General features: G+C 35.2%; 1 long non-coding RNA gene across 2 annotated transcripts in view; it reads right to left on the reverse strand.

The window, feature by feature from the left end:
• Window positions 1-1,188: 1,188 nt before the first annotated feature.
• Window positions 1,189-23,868, reverse strand: part of LOC115494348 (uncharacterized) — a 178,847-nt gene continuing 156,167 nt past the window's right edge. Inside the window, exons 4-6 of one of the 2 annotated variants that reach the window (XR_003959342.4) lie at window positions 9,119-9,244; window positions 2,546-2,655; window positions 1,189-1,453 (exon numbers count right to left, since the gene is read on the reverse strand). This is a non-coding gene — a long non-coding RNA (uncharacterized lncRNA). Of the gene's footprint in view, window positions 1,454-2,545; window positions 2,656-8,270; window positions 9,245-19,274; window positions 19,337-23,868 lie in introns of those variants that run through there. The other variant, XR_012055067.1, reaches the window with a different exon arrangement.

The following is a 23,868-nucleotide window of genomic DNA, read 5'->3' on the forward strand; positions in this document are numbered from 1 at the left end:
GAGGAAAACAGTAATCTGTGGCTCTGGAGATGTGTCAGCCTGCATTTGTGAAGTGGAGTGCATGCAGAGAGCTTTTGTAATACTCTGCAAAGACCAATGCTGGCATATTTTGTACCAGCTACAAAAGGTTGTTTAAGAAAAGACCTGGGTTTTTAGACTCCCTAATTAAAATATGAATATGCTTTTCTGTGAAGTCAGTTCTTTTACATTCTTCAAATGACAAGCTCTTCTCATGGTGGCCAATAGAAAGGAGAAAGAACTATCCAGCCTCTGTTTCAATACTTGTTAAATTGTATGCAGAACTTCAATATTTACAATATTTCTGCCAAAGCATGAAAATCTGTGCATGGAATTGTTTTTCTTTCTTTCAATATGGTTTTTAATAGTGTGTATCTATGAATGACAAGTTTTACCATTGTCTATTTTTCCTGCATATACCAAAATTCAACTCCCACTTTTGCAGAAAGTGTTACAACCAGGTATTCATTTTGCATTGATCAGGGACAAATTCATTTCTCCAAGTTCTTTGCTCTGTTCTTATAGCTGGCTTTAACATTCTTCTTAAAATACTGTCCTCCAATTTCTGTCTCATTCTAGTGATGGCAAATGTTTTAACATTGTGTTCATTTTGAAAGTGCCCTTTTTCTATGGGTCATGTTTATTCCTTTGTTTCATTCTAAGAATGCTGGAACTAATTGGATTAAACAAACAATAGTGCTCAAGTTACCATATTATAGTAGTAATTTTATATTATAATATAATTTTTGATAATTTTTATAAAGATTACCAATGATTAAGGATCTTCCTGAGGGGCATTTGGGTTGTCTCTGGTGTGACAGTAAGCCTTGCTTCTGTGAATGCAGCATTGGATAAAAGGCTCTTGCAACTCATCATGTTCTACACAGAGTAGGTTCTAGGTAATTCAGTTAAATTCTGCCCTTTCACATGTTGCCAGAAAAAAAAAAATTTATTTTAAACATAATTATTGCAAGAGAAATAATCCGAAGGAAGGAAGGAAGGAAGGAAGGAAGGAAGGAAGGAAGGAAGGAAGGAAGGAAGGAAGGAAGGAAGGAAGGAAGGAAGGAAGGAAGGAAGGAAGGAAGGAAGGAAGGAAGGAAGGAAGGAAGGAAGGAAGGAAGGAAGGAAGGAAGGAAGGAAGGAAGGAAGGAAGGAAGGAAGGAAGATTTGTGCTACTTCTCCCACAATTTGAATATCTGCTTAAAATGTTGGACAGTAACTGACTAGTATAAAATTTTATATTTATTTTATTATTTCTCTACAAACAAAATGTATCTACTGTTATATTAACCACTAACTATGTTTTAACCATGGAGTATATTTGACATTTATAATTTTAGACTAGAAGCCAGACACTGGCAGGTTGAAGCACCAGCTCTATCCTTACCTTACTCGGTGGCCTTAGGAAGCCTCTTCACCTTTTCAGTTTCTCCATCTGCAAAATAGAGATAACATTTTCCTATCTAGGTAGCAGGAGTCCTTTGAATTAATTTATGTCTTATCAATATTATGCAAAAGCAAAGCATTTTATAGGAGTTCATCATTTCCACAAAAGATTTAGCAAAATGGGTTTTAGTCTCTGGAGAGATCACTTTCAGACCATCAGGGATTGTTATTTTCAAGTCATGGTCAGTTTAGCATACTTTGGAGAAATTTTCGCTGGTGGTGCATGAATAAAACCAACAGCTTATTTACAGAGATCAAGAGCATATCATCTAGCAGAAAATCTGATAGGCTAAATATAACACCAAAAAAAATGAAATGGGTCTTCGATATGATGATAAAATCATGTAACAGTAAACTAATATTAAACACTCTTTCAAATTTAGTACCTGGAATTACAGAGTAATAGTAGACTCTTCTGTAGAAACAAGACTTATAGTAAATTATATCAGAGACAAAAGTCAATGAAGGTTTTGAAGGGAGAGGGATGATAAAAATGAGTTTCTTCCAGCAAAATTTTCTGACAGGGAATTCCCTTCCCTTCCCTTCCCTTCCCTTCCCTTCCCTTCCCTTCCCTTCCCTTCCCTTCCCTTCCCCTTCCCCTTCCCCTTCCCCTTCCCCTTCCCCTTCCCCTTCCCCTTCCCCTTCCCCTTCCCCTTCCCCTTCCCCTTCCCCTTCCCCTTCCCCTTCCCCTTCCCCTTCCCCTTCCCCTTCCCCTTCCCCTTCCCCATAAATGAATGAGAAAATCAATGTGTATGACTTAGCTGTTGGGGTCCTTTTTTCTCACACTTTATGTAGGTGTTTTCCAATAAAAAACTACTTAGAAGTGGAAGCCTATTTCACAATTCCTTGAAAAATTGAATCCATAAAGACTGAGATACTTCATGACTTTTCACTGAACTGTTGTATTGAACATAGTCTGAAAACAGTTATTTCACCGATTTTCTAAAGTCGTATTTTAGCCCATTCTTTATTTTTCCTTCCTTAGTCATTATAAGCCTGTCTATAAAAGTCTCTTGTCCACTAATGATCAACTAGAGCTGCATGTTAACAAGGAGCTGGGTTGCATATCTTCCACAATTACCTGGAATAGGGAAAGCACTAATAGATCCATCTCCTTCAGAATATTCTTAACCATATTTGGTAGGTTATTGCTTCTCTGTTGCAGAAGAAATTCAGAAGAACCTCAGAAAGCTGAGTGGAAAAAAAGTGCAACAACCTCAGTACTGAAAAATGAAGTCAATATATCTAAGAAAAAATAATACAAAACATCCTTTAAAGTCTAACTTGGAGCTAATAATTACAGCTGAGGTCTTGATGCCATCAACAGTTTTCAGAAATTAACAAGTCAACATGCATCAGAATCTGAAAAAATCGGTGACAATGCTACCTATCCTCAGGTAGGGTGCTGAAAAACAGATGGAGAATTCATTTTTTCGTCTACAAAAATTTTTCTTGCATCTTCATCTTGGTGTCAGATTCAGTTCTAGTCTATGTCTAGTCAGGAAACATATTTAAGAGCTACAGATGCTGTAGGAAAGCACAATTAGATGAAGGGAATAGAGCATGAGAATGAGGAGACCCTGACATTTTGTAGTTTACCGAGGAAAGACCTGAAAAGATATGATAAGAGATTTACAGACCCATGAAGGTATTGTATAAAATGACAGTGGAACTGTTATCATTCTTTCAGTGCTGGAACTTGGGGAAAATTGCTAGAAACTGTTAGGTAGTCATTCAGAAACAAAGTTATGATTTTACAGAGCAGGTCATAAACATCTGAAGCATGCTGTCACAGGTGTTCAGGGAAAGAGGAAATATTTTCAGGTTTAAAAAGGATCTAGATAAATTTAATGGACAGAAAAGAATCTAGTAATTCTATCATTTGCTCTTCTGATCTTCTTTGCTTTTTGTTTTCATGAAGATATGAGCTGACACGTATGGAGAAGCGTTGATATTTTTGTTAGAGAAAAATGAAAGGAAAATGTTTGAGAAGTCTTGAGTTCAAAGTTTAAAAACTCTTGCCATGAGGAAATCCTGCTCTCTGACTCATTACTGGCTTAGAAAAGTTTCTTCAAGCCTCACACTTTCTTGGGAAATCCACTGGCAAAAATGTTAAAAAAGTTATATTGTCGGTTTTTGTTGCATTCTTGATCTAACATTTTTATAAATTTGGACTTATTACATATTTATTTCAATACACTAGCTCAACCAACATGAATCAAGTTAGTTTTAACTTATTCTCTCTGTTAACAATATTTAATTTAAAGGATTTTAAACTTTCAGCAACTCCCAGTCTTAGAGTTAAAACTCTAAGTTCAAAATGAGAAATATATTTCCCTTGGCTCTGAAAGAAGAATGCTTCAATAAGGCAGAAAAGACTCTAAAAATCTCAGCATTTCCCTTTTATATTAGATGAACCTGAAGCAAACTGTAGAGAATAAAATGTCAAAACATATTTGTATCTACAATCTAAATATGAAGTAGTTGAGCTTATATTTATACAAAGAAGGTTTATGCAGTGAAAAATCTCTAAAATTATCATTAGACACTTTAAAATATTTATTTATATTCTGTAATTTGTGAGTGACTAACGGGGATGGAGGTTTTATGGTCTGTTGATCTATTATTTGAGAAATGTCACCTTTTGTAACAAAATGAAGGCTGAGATTCTATTCTTACCACGTATTTACATTACTGTAAAATTACTTGAGGATTCATGACAGATCTTTTTCTTTTCTATACAGAGACTTTTTCAAAATAAAATGAAAGGCAATTTATGCTTCCTTATCTCTTTGATCCAAGTAAAAAGTTATTTGTTAGTACATTAATTGTAAAATATTTTCTTCCAAGGCTCTTCATCAATTTGTGCTCCCCCTAGTTTTCAGACCATCCAAGTTCTTTTGACCTTTTAATGATCTTCAATTTCTCACTAACTAATCATGAAGGACTTTCAATGTTGTCAAAAGAAAAAAAAAAATACTAACAGCAGCCCTACTTGCTTTCAATCTTTTTATTTTTCAGAGAAGATAAATGTCAAGCTGTGTTCTTTGAATACAGCTACTCCCTTATTACAGCTAAGAATTGTGCAGATACATAACTGTCTACAGAGTCCTTTAGAAAAAGCATTGTTAATAACAGAGCACTTTGCCATGCACAGATTTTCTTGTGCTATTATGAATATCAGAGTGACCTTCTCACAAGCGAGATATTCTGCATTTTTATTAACTACTGACAGAAGTATATCTTGTCAGAAAAATACTTCATTGTGTGCTTACTGACAGACTTTTTTAACTTCCTTTTAGCACCATATTGGAAATAATGGTCTTTCTCCATCTCTGGCATATTTAAATCCACTCCATTTCTATCTGTCTTCTGCCCTCTGTTTTCTTCTTTCCACTTTCTCCACAATTCTTTTACAATTATTTGCTATAATTCTCAATTTGTCTTGCCTATTCTTCCTCTCTATTCCCTAATTTCGCTGGGTTTTTTTTTTGTTGCTTTGTTTTGTTTTGTTTTTTTCTAATTTATGAACCCAGCTTGCCACACCTGACAAGATATGGACTCACTTGCTGGGTACCTGAACTCACCACAGATCATGTAGACCATCTGCTCATGAAATGAAAAGAACTGTAGGAATGTTGATATAAGAAAATAGTTTATTCCAAAAACATAATTTCTTAAAGAATATTGATTTTTTTATTTGGTCACAGATGAAGAGATAGAGACATTCCGCAAGATTATTGTGACTATCAAAGCAAAATGTATTTTTTTTAATTGTTCATCTGGACCTTGCTATTGTTTATTTAGTACTTGATGCAGAGCTTGATGACTAATAGTGACTGTAATTTTAGTTGTTAAGAGAACTCCTACTGCAGACAGAAGTACTTTTTACATAAATAATCCTTAAATCAAGGCAAAGCTGACAGACTCAGGGATGCTGGACTATATGATATTCAGAAGTCTATTAAAAATTATCAAGATCTCTAACAATTTTTAAAGCTTTGAATGCTCCAACTAAAGAAACTTAAACTGATTAAGTCCATTCATTATTTTAACTGCAAGCCCTGAAACATCTTTGCAATAAGATCCCTTATTGCATAAGGACAAAAGACTCTCCTTAATGTCCAAGAGAAGATTTCTTTAACCTTTACTGTATGTTTTGTGGTTACTAATCATAGCACACTTAGAATCCTCTGGTGGTAAATTTGAATTGAAAACTAACTGTAGTGGGGAGAAACGTCTGAAGGTTATCTAATCCAACCTCCTCCACAAACCAGGGTCATCACCTACAGCAGAATGCTCACAGTGTGTCCCAATGGATTTTGAATATAAACAATTGTAAACTGAACATTGCTCACCCAGTTCTCTTTTGATTTCCTCACTGTGAAGGGAAATTTTCCTAAGTAACCGTATTACCCAGAAGAAAGCTTTACTCATAAAGTTACACAAGCATGTGAACATCTCTAAAATCAGATCCGTAGTTTGACATTATGGCCTGAAAACAGTTGGAACAGAATCTGTCTGCACTGCAGGCTTTTACTGTACCACATTGAGGCAAATAGTAAGATGTCGAGGTAGTTCCATTTGAGTTATGACATTGCAAACATAGACAAAAAGGAAGAGAAAACAATGCCATGGATTGATCCAAATTTATTCAAATCACATGGAATATTTCTATTTAATTTAGTGGTCAAAAACGTTTTGAACTGCTACAATGTCTTTTCTGTCTTTTTTTTATTAAATGTTATAAGAACAATATTTTTTTATTATTTACATCTATGTAAACTTTAGGGGTTTAAGGGAAATGCAGAATTATAGTTTTCTAGGAATTATTTTATGCTTCTGTTGACCATCTATGAAACTTTTTCCAAGTGTTTGTCGTATTTAATTGCATAGAATGACTTAATTATTTGAATAGAAAAATAGAAAATAATGGAAGTTAGTCTTTCCCATTTACCACTTTTATTTTTTTTCAGAATGAATCACTCAGCTATTTACAGACTTGAAAATATTCTTTCAGTGATTTGCACTCAGCTTGTTACTAAAGTACTAAAAATCAATTAAAAGTTTAAAGAGTAATTTGTTTGTCAAGGTCCCTTTTTCAAATATAGATTGCAACATTAATTGCTTGTAGCACATGTCACTTTCAGTAGAGATGCCAGCAGTGTCTGGAAAACTTTTCATAAGCTTTAGGAAAGTAAATTTAATTTGATACTAGAACCAAACATGAAAATCCACTTTCTCAATAACAAGGATTTTTAAGCTGCTCATGTGTGGACTGCTCAATCTTCATTTCAACAACTGCACAAAGTGGTTTCTTTCCATACCAGAGCTTTTTCTCATCATCAGATAAAATGTCTTTTAAAATGAAATTGTGTGCTGCCATTTAAGCTTTGCGGCTAGGGAAAAAAACTGAATTCCTTGCACTGAAGTCTTGGCAGTTCCAATAAGTCCAAATGTTTGTAATTTAGGTACCACGTACTTAGTTGATTATACCTTTGTTACATAGGCATGAAATTACCAATGTTCTCCAGCAGCATTAGACTTCCAAAAGCTCAGATAAAGATACTGACAAGATCTCCTTTTCTATCTGTGAAAACAAATAGGTTTTTTAATCTGTTACTTTGTTTCCACTTTAAAATTTGAAGACTTTTCTTTCAGCTATGCTGATTACCCTTTCTCAATCTGTCATAATATTATTTTTACATTGCTTTCAACTTTCTATTTAATTTCCATAAAAAATTTCTAAGTATTTTTTTATCAAGGAAATTGAACTGGCCAGAGTTACTCATGTGATATTACCCTTTTAAGTCCAGATGTTTTGTACTTCCTCCATGGGCGCAGAACCATTGCATCACACATCAGTCTAATTAGTTTTTCATTTGCCTGTGTTTTCAGGACCTTCAAAAGTAATTTGATAAAATCTGCTGAAAGGAATTCTAATAGATATATAAGATGGAAAGAAAATTCACTCTTCCTCCATTTTTTAAAATTAAAATTTAACAGAAAATAATTCGTATTTAGGTTCAAAACCTAATTTATTTGAATTATTTTATTATAAGATAATGATTTGGTTATTTAAAACTAATCATTTAATAAAAATATAAGATTAACATGAACTTCTTACTTCTGATTAATTTTTTTATTTCTTAATAAGATGCTGTACATTTTGTTAGTGTATATCTATATTTTTCTCCTGTCTTATTGCTTTTTTTAATTAACTAAGATGGTTGACAGGATTATCTTTCAGATTACAAAATTTGACATTAACTGAAGAAAAAAAAGGAAAAATCCACAAGATAAAAGTTTTCAAGCCATTAGAGGTTCTTTTTGTTTTAGAGGAAAACCCTTCATATATATCACAAGTTGAGGACAGATTAGGTAAACATAAATTCAAAGGAAAACACAGAGGGCCAAATTGCTCTCCTGAGTCTTCAACTTTTTAGTAGGGGTGTACTGAGCTTATATATCTGTGAAGTTTACATGCATTAACCTTTACTGACTGTGCTGTACTGCAGAGCAGAATAATTGCAGACTTAAATTTCATTATTAAAGAACCTGGGACAGGATCTGACACTAAAGCTGTACAATTGTTTTTAGAATCTGTACACTGTTGTGAATCTGCACAGTGTCCCACTGTCATCCCTTTTCTCCTCTCATATAGATGTCAAAATTCATCTTTGGCTTTAATGATAAACTTCTGTCTTTGTTTTCTATTTTATGTAATAGTGATTTATTTACAATAATCTTTTGTAAGTGATACAGCAGATGATGATACACACTCTAATGTTAATGCATACCTTCATCTGGCCAAGATGAGCTAAATTCAAGTCGGATTGTTCATCCATAAAATTTTCCTGGTTGCGTGGCAAATAAATGTGCTTTTGAGTAGATGAGGAGCCTACATTTCTAATGGCTGCCTTTTTGTATGTTTTTGAAGTCATAAGAGACATATTTAAAGATAGAGTACCAAGGACTGAATGTAATTTTTGAACTTGTTTTGCACATATGTGTATGTAATAACTGAATGTATGATTAATTGCTTGTCTATGCATTTGATATTTGAGCACAATTTGGCTAGAGGAAATTGAAAGCACGTTTTTGGATGTACCAGTTATTCTGATATGAAAGAGATAGTTCAATGGCAATCTCAATCCATGGTCAAGAAAGTGCAACAGTTTTTCAAGGAAGTACAGCAGCATTTATGATGTCTAAGGGGTCTCTCAGCTTAAGGATTAGAGGCTACAGTTTCATGTGGAATCACTCTAAAGTGAAATTTGTGTGGAGTTTATAACTGTAGTCACCATAATGGTAGTAGGAAAATAAAGAAGCATATAATTTTGCCTGACCAGTGTCTTGACATATTATAGTGTTGAAGTTGCTCAAAATTAAATGTCTCATTTGACTAGATGGTGATAAATAGGGTGCTGGTTGTTGCCACAGCTATGTTTTGCTAAATGATTCTTTTTCTACTCTCGCGCACTCTGTTATCACTTAAACATCAATTATTTTTCACAGGATTACATCTGCTGTCTATATTAAAATTTTAAAAAATCATCAAACAAACAAAAAAACCCAAAAAATAACCAAACAATAAAAGAACCAAACAAAAATCCAAACAACTAGAAACAACAACAAAAAAAAGGAAACTCACAAAAATCTCAGGACTCCCAGGCTCTTCACATTCCAAGAAAGCCAGATCTGTGGGCTTCGTATTCAAGACTGATGCAAAAGAAGTTTAATGGGCAGTGAGATGTCCACACCCACTAAGATGTAAAACCTACAGTATTACAAAGAGAAGTAACTGAATAAATTCTAAGCACCATGTAAAACTATTACCATCTCTGAGTAATGGATAGTGTGCTTCTGGCACATTGATTTCATAATCTGAATAGCAGCAGTGATAACTTTGAGTTTCTGATACAAGAGGCTATACAGTCAGCATACTTTCTAAGATGAAAAATATTTACTAGGAGGTCACCTCTGAAGTTTTCATCAGATTATGCTGATGACTATTATTTTATTGGCAACAACTTAGTGCTGACAAGTAAAAAGGAACTGTGATCATGGGGTTAGATTACATTTAATTCCATATTTGAGAACTGAAGAGAAAATTTTTGTAACTTTATAATACAATTTTTGCAATTGCCACATTTTGTAATGTTAGTGACAGGACAGCCACACTTGGAGGGAAGTGTTCAGACAAATTTTGAACCCTCATGATTGTCAGCTTTCCTGGAAATACAGAAACATATTCAATGGAAGAAGGATTACCTCCTTTTCTAGATCTTTTCTTTAAAGTATTTTTCAAAAAAAAAGTATTTTCATCAAATTTCTATCAAATTAAGAATCCAAGAACTGTTTTGCACCACACTGACAGATTTTTACTGATGAGTTGAATGTGTCCTGAGACATGGAAAAAACCTCAAAAAGTAATAAGAAATCAATATTTAAATGAATAATTGCTTGGGGGGTTTTGTTTATTTGTTTTCTTTTTCTCTGTTTAAAAATTAGATGGAAGAATAGTGCATCTCTACAATTTCAAAGATATTAGGAGGCAAGTTTGAAATGGTTCCATGTCTTTTTTAAACTTAGCTTATTATATCTTAGAAAACCGACACTTTTCACTCTCTCATAAGATTGACTCTGAAGCAGCAACATCTGAAATGGTTATATTTAATAAAATGAATTATCAGAATTATAAATTAGGCCCCACCATGCTCAGGTTTGCATATTCAGGACTACAGGCTATGAGTGACAAAACCACCTTTTACTGTTCTGCTTTATCCTGTCATCTCCTTGTGTTCTTATGCCTTATTTACTACAGCAATTCTATTCTCTTGTTTTTATTGTCTTTTTCTCCCCATCGATATTTTTCAAACTATAAAGCCATTGCACTTTAAACATCTAAATATAAAATAGCAAATTCTTAGAGGATCACAGGCATGGACTTATGAAGAGTCACTAAAACCTATCCTAGCCCCAAAATCTGCAAATGTGCAAAAGCTGTAGAGCTATACAAGTTATACAGTCTAGGGTAGAACTGAAGTATTTCTGAGATGAAATTCATCTTCCTAGAAAAATGGTTTCGTTTTCTAAATAATTCTCTCCTATCATTAGGTCAGGATATCACAAGCAACAACTTTTCCTACAGATAAGGCAGCTCATCTGCAGGTGTGGTCTGCCACATGCCTGTGGGAAGTCAGCTTATCAACCTGTTGAACCGAACTGCTTATCTGAGACGTGCACAAAGACTTAAACTAAACATTTTGCAGACATTTGTCATTTGACATCTTACATTTCACAAAATTAATATTTTTATGTAATATTTTAATGTGATACAACATATCTGATACAATACTCAGTTATTCAGTGAAAAGGTTAGCTTAATGACATTATACTTTCTGCAAAGTAAGTGAACCAAAGCACTATTATTTGTATTGAGTCCCCAAATATAATTTATGCTCAAATTTGACAGATATTGGTGAAATTGCCTGACTCTATTTTATTACTGAATGTTTCTTTGTTCTTACTTCCCCCAAGGAGAGACAATCTCTATTAAATAAATGTTACAAGTCAGTAAATCTCTGCATTCAAAGATTTCAAAACTAAATCGGGAAAGAATAAATCGCATACCTTGTACTTCACTGTTCTGAAAGGAAACTTCTCAGTGTGCTGCACTGATAGTGATCCTATACTTTATATATTATTTAGATTAAGAATCTTTTTATGCTCCAGAAAACTTTCACTTTCAAGAACACATTACAAAGGAAAAGGACTTTTGCATGTTTTTCCCACCCAAGAATGTTATTTGGTAGCACAGTGGCCTAGTAAATTTGAAGGCTTATCTATGAGGCGTCTATTAAGAAAGATTTCTTGAATGAAGCATCATGAGCACACAGCAGTCTCTACTAACCTTCATGGTCCTGTTTCTTAAGAAAATATTTCTAAAAATCAATGTACCAGACCAACTGTACTTCCTCAAGCAGCACGCCAAAGACAGGCAAAGACCATGACGTAACGAGTATGCATGAAGGTTTTAAAAGCTTGAGATAACAAACCTTCTCTCTTCTGACAGTAAAGGGACTGACAAATTATTTACAAAAATCTTCAGTCTGAGGAGCAGACACAGATAAAGAGGGGAGCAGAACCCACTCTGCACCTTCCCTAAAGCAGCAAAGACAGGCCAAAGCTACAGTCAGATCCACATCTGCAACATCATGGTGAAACTTTCAAAGAGAAAAAATTCAAAAACAATCCAGTGGTTTAGTTAAAATGAATGCTTTTTATGTCCACTTCTCTATTAGGTTTCCTTGGCACTGGGAGTGGGAAAACAAATGAGAAACATCTTTTCTCTGTTAGTGATTCACCAGTTCTTATAGCAACCCCATTATCCACATTTTCTAGAGCTTTTGTAGAAGACCACAGATATATTGTCTGATGTCCCTGAGCACAGCAGCATAAAAAAGCGTTGTGAATAGGCTTATTTATCCAAGGTGAAATACTGATTGCTCCTATCCAAATGATGGCTTTCTGTGGGTTAAGCTTTGCTGCAGGACATCTAGAACTTCTGCATAAGTATTTTTTTTACTCCAAATCAATGGCCTCATTACCTGAGGGAAAAGTCAGACTAACTATTAATACCTGCTAGTAATTTATGTAGTAAAACCTAGATGGATAATTTGCTTCAATTTGGTTTAAAAAATAAACATAGGAAATAGGACCTCTCTGGATGGGCTGATAGAACCCAAATGATCAAATAAACACATAGATTTTTCTCAGAACACTCGTTTTACAGTGGGTGTCATGATTTCAAAAGTATACTGCAATTATTGTGTAGACAGACCCTCCCCAGGCTTTAAAGTAGAATTATTTTACTATTTTCAAGAAGTTACAAGTAATAGGAAAACTTTTTGAACTAGGCTAATGGAAGATTAGCAGCAAATTCTATGTCTTTATTTCATGTTTTTAACCCTTCTTTTGAAAGAGTTTTCCCTAAGTTGTGTTTTTGAAGCCTAAACAAACAAGTCATGAATGGTGAAGGATTCAGACAGGTTACAGGATTTGATCGCTCTTTTAACAACATGCTGGGATATCTGGGCTGCATTAAGACATTTCTTGAAGGAAGACAATGCTATTCAGACACAACTTTTGGCCTAATACTACTTGTATATTTACAAATTTGTGACTATACCCAGTTTTCCCTCACCTGAAGATACATAGCAGAGTGGGAAGGCTATAAGGTTCCTAATGCTTTGGACATAAATTCAGCCCTGTAGGTGGCTGATTGACTGCTGTTATGCCTCACTGTGTTTAACAGTACATTTTCCTGTATAAATAATTTCAAAAGATGTCTTTCAGCTGGCACTAAAATCCACCTGGTACATTCTGAACAACAGACTGGGAAAATGCTGATAAAAAAATATGCCATCAGCAAGATGACTAGTAGAAAGAACATATATATCTCTGGTCAGGGTTCTCAAAAATTACATAATCTCCCATTATTATAAATACTGGCACAAATATTGTTCAAAGGAGAGGGGCAAAAAAAAGAACAACATTTTATAAAAATACTTTTATGGGGAAAAAAAGGAAAACCCTTCCTTCTTTAAATCTTTTCTCAGTTATGTTTTTCTGAACACTCATTAGTTCCAATGGCAAATAGCCTTGAAACCCATGAAAAATGCCTTCTGCCAGGATACCTAAAAAAACTGTTGATAACAGATAAGCAGTGCTTTCTGCACACTGAACTGCATGAGCAATTACTGCCTCAGTTATTCATCTGCTGTTGCCTGTTTCTTGTCTTCTGGCTGGACTGCAAACTTTCTGGAGCAGGGCTAATTTATATGTTGTGCCTCCATTTAATGCTAACAATTTCTGTTGCTGGCCTAGACCTAATGTTTTTAGTTTGCTGGACTAACATAAATAATAATTCCCTAATTAATAATTAAGAAATAATAAAAGAAAATCTTCATTTTTCCTGTGCCAGTGGGAGACATGCATCTCAATAAAAGTAAAAACAGAGTAAGTCAGAAGAGTCACAGAGAAGTAGTAACTCAATATGCAGTGTTAATGCAACAATAAAATCCAGAATTGAATGGACAACCCTGCTTTTAAATATCAAGTATTTAAAACTCAAGTACATAGAATTTTTCTGAATATACCTCCTCCTTTCACTCTCTCAGTTACTCTGTCCCCATTCCGAGTTAAAGTAGAGGGTAAAAAGAAAAAGAAATATTCATGCAATTAACAATAAATCCCTATCTCTTTTTCTATATCCAAAATGTCATTTTAAAACCAGTACTTTGAATAAAGCAAGCCGACATTTTGTTCAGTTAATAGGTAACCTTACTTTGGGGAGGCATTCTTCTCCCTGCACCCAAAAAAGACATGGAGACTGAGTCATCCTGTTTCTTTTTTCATCTGTTAAGCCCAAATAGAGCAGGATAGATTTCATTGCCCTCAGCATACCCTCATTACACTTCAGCTTTACATTAGGACTGTGATTATAATCAGATCTCATTCTTCAGGGCTTCGCCTGATCAGCTGTAAGAGTCAGGGCCATAATTTGACTTTTAAATTCTCCTCTTCCTCTACACATGCATCTTTTCTTTTGAAGGATTTGCAATTGACTGCAGCTGGCTGTTGAGTGAGGGGTATCCATACTTGGGGTGGCACCATGCTTGAAGGTGCTTGACTGATGTGTCTGATTAGGCACTCAAAGTCATTTTGATAACACAGTTTAGGATAAGGAAGGAACTATTAAAAAACAAAAACCAAACCAACACAAAACCTCCATGGGGCTATTTATTCAAGGCTGATTAAATAGATTTATTTTGGCAGATTAAAATGTCACTAGATGAACATTTATATAATTGATATGATGCCACAGCATTTGTGGAAGAAATTGATTAGAGGTTTTCTGGTTTAGCTTTGCTTTTTCATGAAATATTCAGTTTATATTCTTAAGCAATACTGAAATTGACAGCATCTGAACTTTTTATTATTTGCTTTGTACTCAAATTTCCTGAGTACTGTGTGACCAGGCTACCCACTGAATTGTTCTTCATGAAATATGCTCATACTTATCTTGATGAGGTACTCAGCTGCGCTTCTCTGCTGGTGCTCTGAAATGCAGAAACTGTTCTGGGGCTGGTGTTAAGGTCTCTCCTTTCAACAGTAGATACAGATGGATTTCTGAGTGAGGGACACAATCACATCAATTAAGTATTTTTTACTAATCTGATATACAATGCCGAGTGAGCAGTAATGGGTACTTAACACGGTCTGTCATATGTTTTCAGTGTTTCGGTCTCAGAAACAATTGCACAGCAGCTCTTCCAATTTTTCTGAGAATGGAGATGATGATAATAACTCTTCTGCTTCAGTTGCTCTACGTAGCTACACAGTTATCTTTGGTGTAGAAATCTTTTTCATCCCTATGTCCTGTTAGAATTTCCAACGAGGTGTTCCTGCTCTGGAAGCTCCAAACATCATTCCTCTCTATTTGCTTCCACTAGCACTCTACCAAAGTGCACCAGAAAACTTATAGAACTGATTGTCTTCTTCCCATGGAGGAAGGAAAAAAAAAAAAAAAAAAAACAAAGGGAAAGGGGTGAGGCCTATAATCGTTAGCTTTCCACAACTGTAGATACTTTGAAAAGAAATGCTAAAAAGATACCAAAATCACAAACGTTTGTTGTGAATTTTTGCCTATTTATTTAATTAGATTACTAACCCAAAATTTATGTGTGCAACTGAAAATGAAAAGATAGGCATCCTTTATGACAAAACTAGGTTTAAGCAAGAAAGCTTCTGGGCTTGCTAAAGGCAAAACGAGAGCTTGTAGAAAGGGCAGTGCGGGGTTTGGATCCTGTTGGTAGTCACAAACTCATAAATGCATGCTGAAAGCAGAGCAGCACTAGGAGCTAAAATGAAGTCAGGACAGAGGAAAGGACAGTTTATTGAAATGCCCAGAGAAAAAACATATGAAGAGGTACCATGGTGATCCACAAATACACAAGAATACACAATACACAAGAAATGGAGATAGGACTGGTCAATGAAGTGCTGTTCTGTCCAGGATGATCATGAATATTTTATTTTCAGTAAGGTGTCTAGATCTCTTAGCCTTACTTAACTTATGGATGATGTATAAAGGCAGAAAGGATTCTCAACTAAGTTAGAGTACAAAATAAAAATCCTTCAGCAAAAGAAATGGCAAATTCCACATGAAATATATTTGGCAGAAAGTGCTTTTCTTATCATCAAATATAAAACTCTAGTAGAATCCATGGAAGATACCCTTGTAAAGGATTTCTCAGTTAAGAAAACATAGAAATACAGAAAATTACTCCAAATAATTAGGTTGAAAGACCATTACTGTCAATTAATGACAATAGCAGTAGAAGAAAACCTAAACATGGCTTTTCCACCTTAAAAATTTTGTCTACTGCCTAGAGTATTCAGCCAAATTTATAATAATGTTGGCAGCTAATAGAATACAAAAGCACTTGGAATTTTAAATAGGCCAAATAAAATGCAATGTGATTTCTAACAGATCTGGGCTTATTAGGGCTCTTAACCTATTTATGTGGGCTTTCTTTCAATGTGGTTTTTTTTTGTTTTGTTTTGTTTTGTTTTTTTTTTTTTTACTGATGAAAACAGTTCTCAAAGCACTTTTATTGTGTTAGAAATCCTGACAACTATATATGACATAAAATTCTTAATTTTAAAATAGCTGTTCTATTCTGATGTCTTCTAATCTGTATTTATGGGCTTTTATAGAAATAATTGCATCTGTTTAGCTATCTAAAAGCTGCTATATTAATAATTTTCCATTTTTCTTTTTTACCTTTAATATTCTTCTCTTAAATTTTCAGTTTAGGTGAACCCCAAGCAGCAAAACTTCAAGTCATTGCTCACACCTGGCAGGCAATTCTCTCAAGATTGTCCACTGAGGGCTCTGCAGGGTCTGCACCAATCAGCAGAGATCTCAAGACACAGGATGGCTATGCTGCATATATCGCAATCATACTGATTTAATAAAATTGCAGAATGATTCCAAAGCTTTGTAAACTTGTCCTTCATGTTAGTTGTGTATGTGGGCTACATGTTACAATAGAAATTTCTGTCAAATTCTGAGTGTTTCTGCTATTGCATTTAAATCAGGGACAATGCCTTAAAATTTTCTGCTGCAAAGGTTAAATGAACAAAATATCCACATTTGGCACTGGCTTTACCCAACTGAAATCAGTGAAGAGTGGTATTTAGGAAAGCCTCTTTGGATACATTGTATGGCGCATTATTTTCATAAATAAATGAGCTGCTCTGAAGAATGTGCATGGGTTTTGAGTCATGAACCAGACCTTTATGTGTACACTCCAGAGGACTGCAAACTCTGTTCCCCTGCTGCATTTTCCAAGCTCATGTTTTTATCTTAAAACAGCACATTTGGTTCTTGTCATCACAGAATCCATTTTAGACTGAGATGACTTTCCTTATGGGTTCTCTTATTAATATTGCCAAGGTTATATTCAGGTAAATAAACAGAATTTTGGTCTTTCCATTTTTCACCTTGTTTACTTCCTACCAGTGCTCAATAGATGAGTGCATCCATCTGCTCAAGCTATGGATACTGCCATCTCAATGATTCTATCCTCCTATTACAGCTCTTACATTTCTACAGCTCTTTTGCAATCCAGGCTGCTGTGTCAGACCTGGGCATCAGATCCATCCTTGGAGAGAAGGGGAGAAATCTATAACAGGAGTTACAGACTGTTATATGTTGCTGAGCAACTGAGATATTTCAGGGCATTCAAAAAGCACAGGATATATGGTCAATTGATTCATATGCCAAGTATTTCTCTATAAAACCAAAACACTTTCAGAGTGTCTGGGAGAAATGAAGCAAGTCTTGGACTGTTCTCTTCAAGTATAAAATTCTTCTCTTTCTTTCTTCAGAAAAAAACCACAAAACAACTCTCACCAAATACATATATTTCTAATAAATTTCTATGTAATTTGCGGTAGATTTTACCTTTTAATATTTATGGTTGAGATAGGGGCTGTTAAATTCATTTTATCTGTAATTTTTTTCTGCATGTTGCTACAAAGCATGTTTGTATGTTCTATATGCAAGACCTTCCAACCCCAAAAGAAACAAAAAAAGCCCCAAATAGCTCCTTGTATTTATTTTTTCAGAAAGGTAGTCTTAAAAATCATTAAATAATTCCTTACTTAGATTATGTATTTTGCTGCAATGTAGCATACATTTAAGTGATTTCTGTCTTTTAGACATAATGTTTTGCAGATTTCTTGTGAGCTTTTTTTCTGACACTGCACATCTTAAATGAACTAGTCAGGTTTTTTCCCAAGTTTATTAAGTAAATTCCCACCATTTACTAAATTTCATGTTTATCTCTTTTTTTCCTAATTCAGAAAGTCTTGTCAAAACCGATTTTCAGAATGATGAGCAGTGTCTATACCACAAGTTACTAACAGAATTCATAAGTTATCTCAAATACTTTTTTTTTTTTTCCAGAACCAGTTTTATGTTTATTCCTTTGAAGAAGTGTGAATAATGTCTGTTGTGTTTAGCATACAGAACAATGAAATGTCACTTCCTTTGGGCTAATGCCTGTGTAACCACTTGCAGGCACAAATAGTCTCCATCTCACAATGCACTCAAGAGCATTATGGTGCTGGAAATCTCTACAGTTCCTCTGCATGAAGTGAGGGGTATCAGCCTCTTTATTGGTGCTTACAAAATACTATTATTGGTAACTGGAAAAAATGGATCTGATTGAACACACTGAATTATTATTATTTATTAATACAAGGTTGTTTTCCTTATTACCTTTTAAATCCAGCTAGTCTGAGTGACCTTTATATCATGTTCTGTGCAAAATACTTAACAGTAATGACAAGCTGAATATAAGCCAGTTGAGTAAATATAACCCATATGGCTATCAACAAAGTTGATAGCATTTGAATGTTTTCCATTTCTTTAGCAGATGTGTTACTGTATTGCCCAACAGTCACAGGTATCAGTAAACAACAGTAAGAAGTGCAAATTTTGCTACTAATCTTGCTAATCTTCAGCTGGAAAATTGCACAATGGAAATTTTCATATATTTTCATATTGGCTGAATGCCTGGTTATGCTAATTCTATGCCAAATAGTTCAGACATAGCCCATGAACTATTAGTTTTAAATACTGTTGTGATGATCACACGGACTCTGCAAAAATATCCTTAAACTGGTTGTAAGCTTATCTGTATGAGTCCAGCTGCCATGGTCTCCCAAGGAGTGCCTGAGACACTGTATTACATGAGGAAAAAGCATGTAACCAGTCCCAGGATCCCACTCTTCCTACATGCTGTTCTCATCTTGGCTTTTCTGAAATGCCCCAGTGGCCTTGGCCACCAAAGACGCTTTAACACAGGGCATGGCCTGTATCAGATTCAAACTCTGTTCTTAAAAGCAGCATATATGTCATGACACTGTACTAGATTAGAATGACTTGAACCAAATCCTCAGAAATGTCTCAGGGGCTGTGAGACCCCCCAAGCCCACACTGCTGCTCTTTCCTGCACGCCCATTTCCAGCAGGGAGTGAGCAGCCTCAAAAACTGCCTGTGCCAGCTGCAAACCATGTCTTCTGCATCAGTGGGATCTCCCCACCCACTGCCTGCCCAGAGGGTGCTCCAGAAAACACCTTGATCTCATTTAAATTCTTTGGATAATCCTTTTTTTTTTTTTTTTTTGTGGGAAGCTCCTTTGGACATCTCTAAGGTGTACAGCACTCACCACACCAGAGACTTGTGCTTTGGGAGACTTCTCCAGCCAGACTCAGGAAGGAAGGACTCTTTCTAGAAAAAGAAAAGGAAACACCTTTTACAGTCTGCTTGAACCCTTTCTTTCTTATCCATTAACTTCCTTAGCTTCATGGATTTTTTTTTCCCTGTTGCCCAGGAGTAGGATTGCTACTGAAATAGGACAGCAGAGAGAAACAGGACAACACATCTTGAAAGATGATCTTCCCCCACAGCTCATAAGCATCTACAAAGTCCTGCCTGTGAGATATATACCCATATCATTTTTATAGCTATCTAATTCCAGGCACTCAAGAAATTTGCTGTACAGTAAAAGAAGCCCAGCCCTAATTTTGCATTCACTGCTGAGAAGTTTTATGAAATAAAATTTCCTCATAAATAAATTAATATTTTGGGGCAAAAAATCATGCACAGATGCTTTATAGATAGCAAGATGTCCACTAGCATGAAAAATAACAGCAATAGCAAGTTTTCTTCATGTATTTAATATGAATTCCTATTTAAATTATGTGAAACACTTACATTATGCAATACTCCTGATAAATGCACCAAACTGGGATTAGGCAGGCTCATCCCCCACCATCTGCCACTATCTCTTCAGTTCCTTTATGCTCTGAAATAAGTTTTAATGTTCCAACCAGGATGAACCCTGATCTTGTTGAAGTAAGCAGGAGGTTTTCCACCAATTTCAGCCAAAATTAAGTAGGGCTGCCACTGAAGGAAAGAACATGAGGAGTCCTGACCTCTCAGTCAACTGCTGCTTTACATAAAAGCAGAGACAAGCACCACTGGGACATGGTTGTATAAAATGACAGAGGCAAACTGACCTGAGTATGCCACAAGGAGAGAGGGGGGAAGTTAATAATTGCATTTCCCTATGACACATTGAATAATTCAAATTAGCAAATAACCTCCACTTCTCTGGTCATGAGCTGCTGAAAGACTGACCACATTCCACTGCAGTACACTGAAGAGTGCAAAGGAGTCTTTTGTTAAATCTCAGAATTATACCTCCTTAGTTCTTTATATTCTTTACTATTGCTCCACTACTGTGACAAAAGACTATTTTCCTAATTTTTAAAAATTAGTTTTCTGCTCTAGATTGGGCTCAGAGTTGGCACAAGATGCCTGATAGCAAAGCAGACCAGGGAATCCAAGTGTCAACCTTCACCCCTTGTGCCATTAGCCCTATGATAGCATTTCAATATGTGGAAATGTACTAAAGTAGCCTAAAGTAGTAAAAAAACTTCGGTCCAAGTGTTTATGTTTTGGAAGTTTTTTTCTTATGTTCTTGATACCTAAATTTCAGATTTTATTTTTTACAGTGAAAATCATATACTTCTTTCTGAAGATCATGGTATTACTAGAACTGCTCCTACAGAAAACCTGGCTGGAAAGAGTACATTGTCTGAGTTGTGTCAAGTGTCTAATAACAGGCAGTAAACCTGAACACACATAGAATTACTTCATATTAAAGCAGTAGAATAATTTGTTTGTCTCTTCTTCCTGGTCCCAACATTTCCTCAAAAGAGTAACTATTTTAACTATTTTAAAGGTATTTCAAACAAATTATTTCTTAAACTCTTTTTATTGGAGGAAGACACTATGAGTTCTGAGAAACATTGTAATACACCATTGCAATACAGCAACAGAATTGTGAGTTTGTATAAGTTACGTCAGTAAATGCTTTTCTAGACTACATTTAGTTATAATACTCTTGATCATATTATTGGCAGAGCAGCTAGCACTGTCTAGTCTCATTTCTCACTCATTACTTGAGAAAGATCCTGTTTTCAATAGGATAGGTCTTTTCTAAAATTGAACCATTTGTACAGAAATGTTGTATGCCAGAAGACTGCCTCAGCATGAATTGGCAATTATCATAAAGTAGTGTTGATGACAGTAATTTCAACCAATATTCTTCAGAAGGGAGATGGAAAAAGTTTATCTGCATTTTAAAATTTCTCGTTTGGGTTTGTTTTTTTTTTTTTCTATAAAGCCTGTCTAGAACCTTTTCTTTTCCAGGCTGAACAACTTCAACTGTCTCAGCCTGTCTTCATAGGAGAGATGCTCCAACCCTCTGATTAACTTAGTGATCCTCCTCTGGACTCATTCTAACAGGTGCACATCTCTGTTATGCTGGGGACCCCAGCGCTGGATGAAGCACTCCAAATGGGGTCTCATGAGAGCAAAGGGGGAGAATCACCTTCCTCAACATGCTGGCCACACTGCTTTTGGTGCAGCCCAGGGCACATTTGTTCTTCTGGGCTGTAAGCTGTTGATGCACATTATCTCCAAATGTCATTAAATCAGTATTTATATTCAATATGGAATAAAAATGAGCTGAAATAAAGAGTCCCTTTTTTTTAAAAGGGAAAGCGTTGTATATAAATATATGTGCAGGAAGATACGAGTCTTAGAATATCCAATGAAAATTTCCAATTTTCTTTAAGAATTTTTTTCATTCAGTTGGACAGTTTTACATACTGGGATTCACATGCACCCACAGTATTTTGAATGAATAAAAGTGCCTTTATAAATACAGGGAACAGCTCCAAAACACGAACTTGATCCAATTCATAAATAGACTTTGAATGATGTTGAGAAATAAACAAGCATTTCATAGAAAATTCTTCTATTACTTTTATATAGTTAGGACCCACATTTGTAAATTGGATATCTGGAAGTTACAAATAGCAGACAGATTGATAAGGTCAGGAAGACATCATGTGGAGGGAAAAGTCCAAAAGACAAGAGAAATTTGATACCAAAGTTACTTGTGGAATATTCAATAGGCCTTTTCAGAGGAAAAAATATGTAACTGCCATTATAAAAGTTATCATAAAGAAACACTAATTTGTGTTCTGAGAAAAACTATGGTGCTTTTATCATTATAAAAGAGCTCAGTACAATGCTATAAATGACAAGAGTTTAATTATTTTTTTATTCTCATCTCTTTTGTTGGATGCCTCAGAGATTTTTCAATCCAGTAAATTAATGAAAATAAAGTGAGTCAACAAACATGTAATAACACAGCTTGGATTTACACATTTTGAAACTAAGTAGATTTATATAATAAAATAGCTCCACAATAAATTCAATTAACAAGCCCATTCATGTTCTGTACTATTATTAAATCTAAGGCCCTTTATCCATATTGTATGAAAGAGAAGTCTTTCATTATGCAAAACCCATACTTACAAAACATTTCCATACAAAACTTTTAGGCAATTCTACACATCACTGACTGCTGGAACTGTGGGGTAAAAATTATAAAAACAGATGTTAAGATCATTTGCAGTAGAATATTTTATGTCTGTGGCTGTCCCAAAACAAACCAGTACAACTAACTGCCCTTCATAAAAAATGTGTAATCAATGAACAGATGAGCTTTTGTGTGTTATTAAGTTTCAACAGGCATTTTTATTGAACTTTGGTGAAGGAAAAAATCTTGACATGAAAAATTAACTCAAATTTAAATTTTAAATCCAGAAGTTTGAATCAAACCTTTTTCCATTTTTAATCATTATATGTGCATTTTACCAATGATAGACTCTACTAGGCTTCATGTTAATTGTGAAGCTGGTCTGTTTGCTCTTAACACTTACGGTGCTTTAACTTCCTTTGTTTCTACCAAAGACTGACAGTGTCATCTGATGAGTCAAGTGGAATGACATGTCACTTCAGACAGACTTAGCCTGCAATGTTTCAACAAATTGAGAGCTGGACTGTTGTGTGCCTCTATTCTTCAATTCCCTTGAGGAGTGTGTTGGGTTAAAACATCTCAGCACTCACTTAAACTGCTCTATTTCTCTCACGTGACCAAAAAATCAGTTCTAGAAGAAAGCTGGGGCTATTCCCAGAGTACCAGAGAAACTGAAAAATGCAGTAACTTTATTTCTGATTTACATAATTTACTGTAAGTAAGATTTGTGCTAAACCCACTGTTCATGTCCAAAGGTGCATCAGAAAGAGAGCAAGTAAAAACAAAATGTGTGAGTTTCCCACAGAAACTGGTCCAAGCTACATGACTATATATGACTATGTCATCAACCAGAGTCATATAAAACCTTTTGGTTTGGCAGGAAATATCATTACCTTTCAACCTCACCGCATGCTGGGACATTGGGGTGTATTTTGCTCTAGCGTCTGAAGGGGCTGCAGCTCTCCATGTCATGCCCTCTTGTCACTTTGTCATTAGAAATAGGAAGGCAACATCTTCTGTCATCAGAAGTCATCTTCCAATGGCTTAGTAGCTAATTGTGACAGCACTTACCCCACTCTGCAGTGTCCCTAAGCCAGGGATGAACACTCAGCACTGCTGCATCACTGCTGCCCTGTGCTACACACTCTGCTGTATGAAAAAGTCTTGGTACACTTGTACCTGCTCAGTTCGGGTACACCACATTAGTCTGCAGAGCTTTACCAGTGGATATGAAGATTTTGTCAGATAAACTTTACAAATAATGGTCCTCGTCTGTGCTTGATTTCTTCTCTGGTTTTAAAAGAAATCCTACTGTGATAGCCCTGGGTGAATATCAGAATATTCAGAGTTCAGCTACAACCCT

Source organism: Taeniopygia guttata, chromosome 3 (assembly GCF_048771995.1).
Source record: "Taeniopygia guttata chromosome 3, bTaeGut7.mat, whole genome shotgun sequence".
NCBI lineage: Eukaryota > Metazoa > Chordata > Aves > Passeriformes > Estrildidae > Taeniopygia > Taeniopygia guttata.